This window comes from Pongo pygmaeus, chromosome 11, assembly GCF_028885625.2.
Source record: "Pongo pygmaeus isolate AG05252 chromosome 11, NHGRI_mPonPyg2-v2.0_pri, whole genome shotgun sequence".
NCBI classification, from domain to species: Eukaryota; Metazoa; Chordata; class Mammalia; order Primates; family Hominidae; genus Pongo; species Pongo pygmaeus.
The window spans coordinates 100,811,589-100,821,013 of NC_072384.2; the positions used below are offsets into that span (position 1 = coordinate 100,811,589).

At 37.8% G+C, this 9,425-nt stretch overlaps 1 long non-coding RNA gene across 1 annotated transcript; it reads left to right on the top strand.

Moving 5' to 3' along the window:
• Positions 1-2,684: 2,684 nt before the first annotated feature.
• LOC134737743 (uncharacterized) lies at positions 2,685-7,870 on the top strand. Its single transcript, XR_010122945.1, has 2 exons — positions 2,685-2,801; positions 7,271-7,870. It is a non-coding gene; the product is annotated as an uncharacterized LOC134737743 (long non-coding RNA).
• The last annotated feature ends 1,555 nt before the right edge of the window (positions 7,871-9,425 follow it).

Below are 9,425 nucleotides of genomic sequence, written 5' to 3' on the forward strand. Positions count from 1 at the left end.
CTTCACAAACTCCTCTTCTGCTTAATGTGTTAACATAGTCACTTTCTGACAGATACTTCTGAAAAATACTGTGCAACTTTTAACACGTATATGTCAAAACCAATTTCACTACAAGAAAAACGGTAAAAGAGGAGTTGTCATACTCAAAAAGTATTATAACCTGTATTATCCATGTATAACACTAACATCATAGAGTATATATACACATATGCATGTGTAAAATACTAACATCATAGAGTGAATGGCAGTGTAGGAAGACAAGGAGTTGGAGTATTTGTGAAAGAAAGAGAAGAATGGAGAGTTTATAGGAAAAAGAAGAAAGTCTCATTCACTTAGATGACAACGTTGGAAATGACAGGTCAATTCCCCCAATGCCAGCATCAATTATTTAATATCAGCAACTTTGTCCAGATGGATCAAGTTATGTAATTTTGAGGAACAAAACTTGCTGAGATTTTTGCAACTAACGAAAACCTTGACCAGGAGTAGCAAAATAAAAGAAAGTTACTCAAAGGTGAGGATTAATTTTGAAATCATGTAAGAAGGTGAAAATCACATAAAAGGGAAAATTGGGGTGATTTACTATTGTAAAAATGTGCCCCCAAGTAGGACAAGAGATTAAAAAGAGAGTTGATCTTATCAAATGACAGCATCAAATGATATCTTTTCATACATCAGTACAGGTACCAAAAGAGATCCTTGAAGAGCAGCTCAAAACAGCAGTTAACCTGATTGTTTAAACTGCAACTAATTAAAAGGACAAATTTGACCTGGCCACTAATTACCATGTGGTGATGATGTCTGTGAAGATGTTCTAATTGGCAAAGGCCTTGAGAGTGGTAAAGAGAATGTCACATTTCATGATTTGTGAGCTTTATGTTGAACATGGTGTCAATATATTAAATATGTGCAGTTCACATGCATGGCTGGAGCCCAGCACCAGACACAGAACTGCCTGAGCAGTGGACTTCATTAGGACACTCCACCTCACGAATGCACCAGCTGTGGCTGCACCGTTCACCAACAGATACTTAGCCCCAGAGAGTTTACCTTTCCCTGTGTTAAATGACTCAATGTTTCTCTATGCTGTAAAAACAATGATTTGGATATCTGCCCATTTGTTATAAAATGGAAAAAGGACTGAGACTTTTTCGACTACATTAATATTTGCTTGACCAAAAGAAGGTGTTTCAGACTCAAGATTGAATTTTTAATTTTTTTTTCACGGAGGAGGAAGTGGGGGTGGAGAGAAATGAGAGAGAGAGAGAGAGACAGAGAAAGAGAATGTAAGCGTGCACATTGGAACAGACACACAAAGATACAAAACCCAGATAAAGTGAATGATTTCAAAATTCAAAGAGTGACTTTCAAAAGCAGGCTTATTAAAGCCAGTCACAAAAGGACACATATTGCGTGATTTCACTTATCTGAGGCACCAAATTCATAGAGACAGAAAGTAGAATGGTGGTTGCTAGGGGCTAGGAGAGGGGAACGAGAAGTTAGTGTTTAATGGGGACAGCATTTCAACTGGGGAAGATGAAAAAGTTCTGGAGATGGATGGTGGTGATAGTTGCACAACAGAGTAAATACACTTAGTGGCACAAAGTGCTACACTTAAAAATGCTTAAAGTGTAATTTTATGTTACATATAAAATGCTTAAAGTAGCAATTTTATGTTATATATTATTATATATAAAGTAATAATTTTATGGTATATAAAGTAGTAATTTTGTTATACATGTTATAATAAAGTAGTAATTTTATGTTATACATTATTATGTTATGTTATATATTATTGATCACCGGTTTTTAAAAGACGGCTTCTTTAGCAAGATTTTTTCTTGCAAGGCACAGTTGTAAATGCTTTGATCTCAGATGGAAAGACTACTACAAAGGAAATTATACTTCAAAGTTGAGTGGAGAGAGTTGATCATAGGACCTCTGTGTCTGTGTTATTGTTGAAATAAAGAACCACATCATGAATAAAAGTCCTTCACTGAAGAAGGCTTTTTCTCCTCAGCTGAAAAATATTTTATTGAACTTTCCAACAAAATCCTCCTGGATATATTGACATATTACACTTCTTTAGCAGGATCTGGAGCTATCAACTCCATGCCTGCCCAACATAGCTTATAAGACAATGCAGTTGTATCACAAGTGTATGTGAGTCTGGGCTTTCAAAATGTCTCAGCAGTAAGTCGAAGAGGAGGAATGCAATCATCTGTATGCTTGGTCTCATAAACTGTGTCATTTGAATTCATTTTAGCCTCACTTCCTGAAAAACACATCCTCATTACCACAGCAACTAGCCCACCAACCAACAAGATGGTTTAAAAAAGAAAAGTATTTTGGGTTTTCTTTCTTTTCTCAATTGTAGTCATTTAAAATGCTGCTCAATATTTTTGAAAATGCAGATATATTGTGGAGTACATTTTTAAAAAATTTTAGGTTTTTTAAAGTTAAAAGTATATCTTCCTTTGTTGAAATAAAGCAGATTTTTCTCCTCATGGTGGGCTCATGTCTCCCCTGCTCTAAGTACTTGCTGAAACATTGAGGAGCATAGCGTTCTATGTTTGTGGCATATTTTAATCTTTGAAGCTAATTTAATTTACCTGATTTCCAGATTCTTAGATGAAGCTCCATTTCCAGTCCTACAATCTAACCACAGTCTATTTTGTCTTATCAGGGGCTCTAAAGTTCACGTAGACTGAGAGAAGGGAGAAGGTGACATCTACTCTCATTGTGGTTTTAGAGCCACGTGTTCTCAAGTTGAAATTGATGATATGACAGGCACTCACAAGGTAAGTGGCAAATACCATATCCCTGGTATGGTAAATTTTCAGTAAAAATGCTGAGGCATAGCTTTTTTTGTTTGTTTTTGTTTTTTGCCTGTCCCATAGGCAAATAATAAATAATCATTTTGGTGTCAGCGAGCATGTAGAAAATTAGTAGTCTGTTACAGTGTTAGCCATAATTTATTTCAGTGGTTTAACCTTTCTCGAAATATGTATTATACTTCACATTGTGCATACCATTTGAGTCAGTAATACTACTATCAGGCATTTTTCCTAATGCAACCTGAGCAGGGGGAAGAGGTAGAAAGGTGGTTGGGGAAAGCTTCTGGAGTAGAGATCTAGAAGATGAGTCATACTCACAGAAAAAGGCAGGCAAGGTGGCAGATGGGGGCGTTATTATACAGAGAAACAGCAACACCTGCTCGCGGTGTCTGGGGAACATGGGGCCACCTTGTAGAAAGCACAAAGCAAGGGATTCTGGGAGATGAAGCCAGGATTTAGTCAGGGACCACAGAGGCCATGTTCCCACCCACTGACACATTTGGTATCTATCTTTTAGGGGTGAGGATCCAATGGAGGGTTTTCAGCAGAAGGAAGTCATGGCTGAGTCTGGGATTTAGATAGATCAGTCTAGTGGCTGTATAGAGGATGGATTTGAGGAAAAGAAGGACTAATGCAGAACTAGGAGGTGGGGAGACCCTTTGGGAGGGTGCTGCAATGATCTAAGCCAGAGAGGATGAGGACCTGAACTTAGGGAGTACTAATAGGGATGGAAAGGAGGGGACAGGTTCCAGACTTATTTCAGATGGAAAATTGATGACACTTGCTGATGGAATGGTGAGGAAGTAAAAAGGAAAGAGCAATGGTCATTTCTGCCTTGGGTAATTGGAATTGCATTTCACTCAGTTTTATTTTTCCAGTGCCTGGCACATAATAGGTGCTCAATAAATGGTTGTTGAATTAGTAAAATTTTAGCTTAATTTGTAGTGCTGTCAATATTATGTTATTATCATAGTTGTACACCACAGATTTGCTTTTGCATACCACTAGCATTTGTATACCCCTTTGCAATTAGTGAAACCTTTTCCAGTATATTACCTCATTAATCTCCATAACAACTCCATGAGCTAGGTATTAATATTGATATGCCCATTTTACAGATGAGAAGACTGAGGCTCAGAGAGGTTAAATTCCCCCAATCAAATTACAGTTAGTAAATGGTGTAGCAAAGACTCAAAAACAGACTCTAAATTCCGTACTCTGTTCACTATGTCACAGTACTTCCAGATTTTTAAATAAGCCACTTCGAATGACAAATCAGCATTTGGTTCATCCACATATGCTAAAGCACAATAAAGATAAGTTACCACACACTAGTCCATGTGTGGTGAACTATCCTTATTATTTTGTCCTAGCCAGAGAGAAAGCCACACATCTTTTATTCTTATATCTTCTGGCAACAGACTTAGCTACTTGAAAACCTCCTGGAAAACACATGACAGCTGTGCCTCGAAACAGGGACATATAAGTCTGGACCTGAGTAAATGAAGCCTACTGGCAAGACAATGTCTTAATGGAAAATTGGAACTTGTCCCAAATTCCTTATAACTCAAATCACTGCAGCATCCATATACTGAATACTGGTGACACCTTTTCCCAGGCTGTGAAGTCCAGCATGACAGGAGCCCTTGCTCCTGAGGTACTCTTGGTGACAGCCTGCCACACCTGAGCAGTTAGAAATGTACACTTTGCATGCATCAGACAGGCCTACATGTGTCAATCAGCCATGGGCAACCTTAGGATAATAACATATACCTGCTAAGCCTTCGTTTCCTCTACTGTAGAGTGGGAGTTCATAGATACTGGGGACTGAAGCTTTAGGTGCACCAGACTTCAGGATGGGAAACAGGCAAAAGCAGCCAAGAATTCAACTCTTCCAGGGAAACAGGGACTCAAATCCACACTCATCACAATGGAGAACAGAGCTTTATTCTCTGTGAGAAACAGAGACTGAGGTTGAGCTTTCCTCTTTGTATTAGTCCATTCTCACATTGCTATACAGAACTACCTGAGACTGCATAATTCCTAAAGAAAAGAGATTTAATTAGCTCACAGTTCTGCAGGCTGTATAGGAAGCATGGTTGGGGAGGCCTCAGGAAACTTACAATCATGGCTGAAGGTAGAGGAAGCAAGCGTATCTTCACATGGTGGCAGAAGAGAGAGAGCAAAGAGGGAAGTGCCACACACTTTTAAACAACTAGATCTCATGAGAACTCCCTCACTATCACAAAAACAGCAAGGGAGAAGTCCGCCCCCATGATCCAATCACCTCCCACCAGGACCATCCTTCAACATGTGGGGATTACACAATTCAACACGAGATTTGGGTGGGGACACAGAGCCAAACCATCACTGTTCATTCCTGACTCTGAGGAAAGCTACAATGGTTGCCAGGAAACTAGGAAATGGTCCCACCAAGAGCAATCTCCCCATGGGAAAAGAGCCCAGAGCTGCTGACAGAGGATCTGATTCTAAACCACGAAACCAGATGAGAGCAACCATAAAATCGCCAAGTGGTAGAGGAGAAAAAATAAAAGAAACTCTCCTCAGAATGAGCTTGTAGACTGAAATTTTAAAAGCACGCGAAAAAAAAAAAAACAAAAAACCTAATGCCATGAAATACAACAAATAAGATAATTTATTATCAAGGGATGAATAGAGCAAACTGAAATGATTTTAAGATAAATATGTGTAAGATCCTCAAAAAATGTACCTATTTTTTAAAATGGGAGAGTATGAAAAAGTTGGGTGACTATGAATCAAGAATAGATACATGTGAATAAACCAAATACCCTGATAATGAAAAACATTATCATTAAACTTAAAAAAAACTTGAGACAAGACCTAGCCAAAAACAGAATTTGTGAATTTAAAAATTATGTGGAGGAGTTCACTGAGAATACAGCCCAGAGAGATATAGAGATTAAAAATATGAAATAGAAATTAGAGACATGAAGGACATATCAAAATGCCCTGGCATATGTCTAACGGGAGTTTCAGAAGTAGAAAATACAGGGAATAGCAGAAAGATGTTAGCTGAGAATTTTCTAGAACTGAAAGAAATACAAACTTTAAAGTTTATAACAAGTGCTGAAGAGGATATATAAAAATAAATCAACATGTGGACATGTTAAGGTGACAGATAAAAGACAAAATATTAAAAAGCCACCAGCATCAAAAGATAGATTACTAACAAAAGAATGACACTAGACCATTTTAACAATTCAGATGTCAGAAAACAATGGAGTAATATATTCGAAAGGCTAAGATAAAATAATTGTCAACCTAGATTTCCATAATCTTTTGACATGGTTTGGCTGGGTCCCCACCCAAATCTCATCTTAAGTTGTAGTTCCCATAATCCCCACATGTCATGGGAGGGACCCAGTGAGAGGTAACTGAATCTGGGGGTGGTTACCTCCATGCTGTTCTCATGATAATGAGTGAGTTCTCACAAGATCTGATGGTTTTGTAAGGGGCTTTTCCCACCCCCACTTCACTCTGCACTTCTCCCTGCTGCCGCCACATGAAGAAGGATATATTTGCCTCCCCTTCTGCCATAATTCTAAGTTTCCTCAGGCCTCTCCAGCCATGCTGAACTGTGAGTCAATTAAACCTTTTTCCTCCATAAATTACCCAGTCTTGGATATGTCTTTATTAGCAGTGTGAGAATGGACTTTTCTGATGGGAATGAAAGAGCTTCTCAACCACAAATTTTCATGGAAACAAACAACAAATAAACTGGAAGGAAACAATGGGATATAAAAAGCAAAGCTCTAATGGGAAAAAAATTATTAAAACTTACCTTAAGTGGGTGTTTATGTGGATTCAATGAGATACTATATACAGTGTTAGCAACGTGTCTTACACAAAGTAAATACTCAATAAATGGAGCCTATTCATTAATCCTGAAGATAAAGACAACCGTGCCACATATTTTCATTATAAAAGTTAAGTCTTCTAAAACTCTTCCATGTTATTACTTTAAAATGCCCATACTGAGAACTGTGATATATTTACTCCAGTATTTTTCTACATAGTTTTACATATACATTCTCATCTATGAATATAATTTTATAACCTGCTTTTTATCACTTGATATGCTGCTGTCATACTTCATCTTCACAACTATTGCTTTAAATGGCTGTATAATATTAAGGCTGATTAAGGCAAAAATTTGCAACTTAAACTTTATGAGGAGATGAACAAGTATTCAATATTTATAAGCTTAAAAAATTCTGGTAGATTCCATATCAAGAATTCTGCAATAATTACTTAGCCAAAAACCTCTAATTTTTTATTTATTTTAAGAAACATATTGTAACTGACAATATTTGGTATTTTTAAAGATTCTACCAGAAGTAGAACTTTTTAATGGTATTCTCTTTTTTTTTTTTTTTTTTTTTTTTTGACAGAGTTTCCCTCTTGTTGGCTAGGCTGAAGTACAGTGGTGTGATCTCGGCTCACTGCAACCTCTGCCTCCCAGGTTCAAGTGATTCTCCTGCCTCAGCCTCCAGAGTAGCTGCGATTACAGGCATGCATCATCATGCCTGACTAATTTTTGTATTTTTAGTAGAGACAGGGTTTCACCATGTTGGCCAGGCTGGTCTCGAACTCCTGACTTCAGGTGATCCACCCACTTCAGCTTCCCAAAGTGCTGGGATTACAGGCATAAGCCACTGCACCCAGCCTTTAATGGTACTTTTCTAATCGTCATTTAAATGCCAGTCAAAGAAGATATCCTTATTGCTTATAAAATGGAGTATGCAATGTAGCTTTCAGCTTATTTTTAATTCACTACAGAACATCATCATGGATGCTTCTCTCAGTATAAATCTTGTTATGGACACAGGACAGGCATGTGTACACTTTATTCTACTGTAGCAGGAGTTAGAATCTGAATGTTTTATGAATCTGAGTGTAACATAATACTTTACCTGTTCTAGATACAGGTTGATAGAAGCAACTCTGTCTTCTGTTTTCTGAGTGATATTAAATAGTTCTATCAGCTAAAATTATTTCCTTGTCTTTCTTCTTTTTTATGCACCATAATGTGGAAGGAAAATTCTTGAATTCCATTTGTTCATCCAACAAACATTTATGGATTGCAGAAATGTAAGCTATGACAGACACAGAATCAAGTGGGGCCCAGGAATCTGTGTTTTCAATGAATTTTCCAGGAATGTGTGCCACTGACAGATAATGGAAACCACTGACTGATGACTGAGGATCACTTAGGAACTCATTACAGATAGGGAAGATATGTGAAAGGCATAAACTGGGACAGTGGGAAGAGGGAGGAAGAAGAAACAGATGTTCAGAAATGCTTAAGAGGTAAAATCAGCAATTGGCCAGGGTTGGTGGAGAGAGGTAGTACAAAAAAATAAAGAAAGAATAGATCCCAAATTTCCATCATGGATTTTCAAAGTTGATGGTAGTCCCAGGGACTGAAAATTCAAGTAAAGAGGTACACACTTTAAAGAGAGAAGTATGAGTTCAGCTTGGCTCTGTTGACTTCAAGGTGCCCTTGGGAGATCCAGGGGGAAGTGTCAAGAAGAAAGCTGGATATCCAAGTCCAAAGTTCAGGACCTGAGCTGAAGATGTACATTTGGGAGTGATCCACAGAGAAGTGATAGCTGAAACCATGAGACTCCAGGATCATGACACACAGAGAGGGGAGGAGAGAGATTGAGAGAGAGGGTGGGTGAGACAGAGAGAGAGAGAGATACTCTTATGGGCCAAGGTTGAAAACTTGGGCCCTTAATTCTACAGTGGAGATCACACAATTGTATTTGTTAGCATTTTTAATGTAACCCAAATGTTCTAGCACATCACAAATACTAACAAAGAAAATGTTTGAAAGTTTATTTCAGCATAGAATTCACAGTTTTTATATTAAATCTTCTTGAATCTCATTTTTGTAGGGATAAATTCTATTTAAACAGCTATTGAATTAAAAATACAATCAGATTATGTCAGAATTTAGCCCTTGGAATGAGGGAAAGAAGGGGAGTGATGCTGGGATATGAGCCCACTGCTAAAGAATTTGGCTAGGAAATTCTTCCTTGAGAAAGAACAAATCCAAGCCCTTGTTCCTTGAGAGAGAACAAACCCAAGATCTTAGCCATCATCCTCAGACTTTCTAAGACACCCTGATAACTGGAAAAGGGACTGAAGAGTTGTCCTTCCATGGGTCAAATGACTTTGGGATGAATAAACCTTGTTCCAGAAGTTGGACCACAGGAAAATCAGCCATCTGTTTCTAAAATCACTACCATGCAACTGATTTATTGGACCACTGATAATAAGTTAACATTATTTGTTTTTATAAGCAGGTCCAGGCATTTTTTCTAAAATCTACCCAGGAATATCAGAAAGTAATCTGCAAGTAGAACATGAAAAGCTAGAGAGACCTGGACTTTAGGAGGAATCAGTCATTTAAAAGTGCAACATCTTTTATACTTGGAAATTCTTGACACAGCATGGAAAAGTGAGATTCATTTCTTTCTATGTCTCCGATTGAAGGGGCATTTACACAAGGTCGTAGACGTTCTAACACTAGAGGAACTG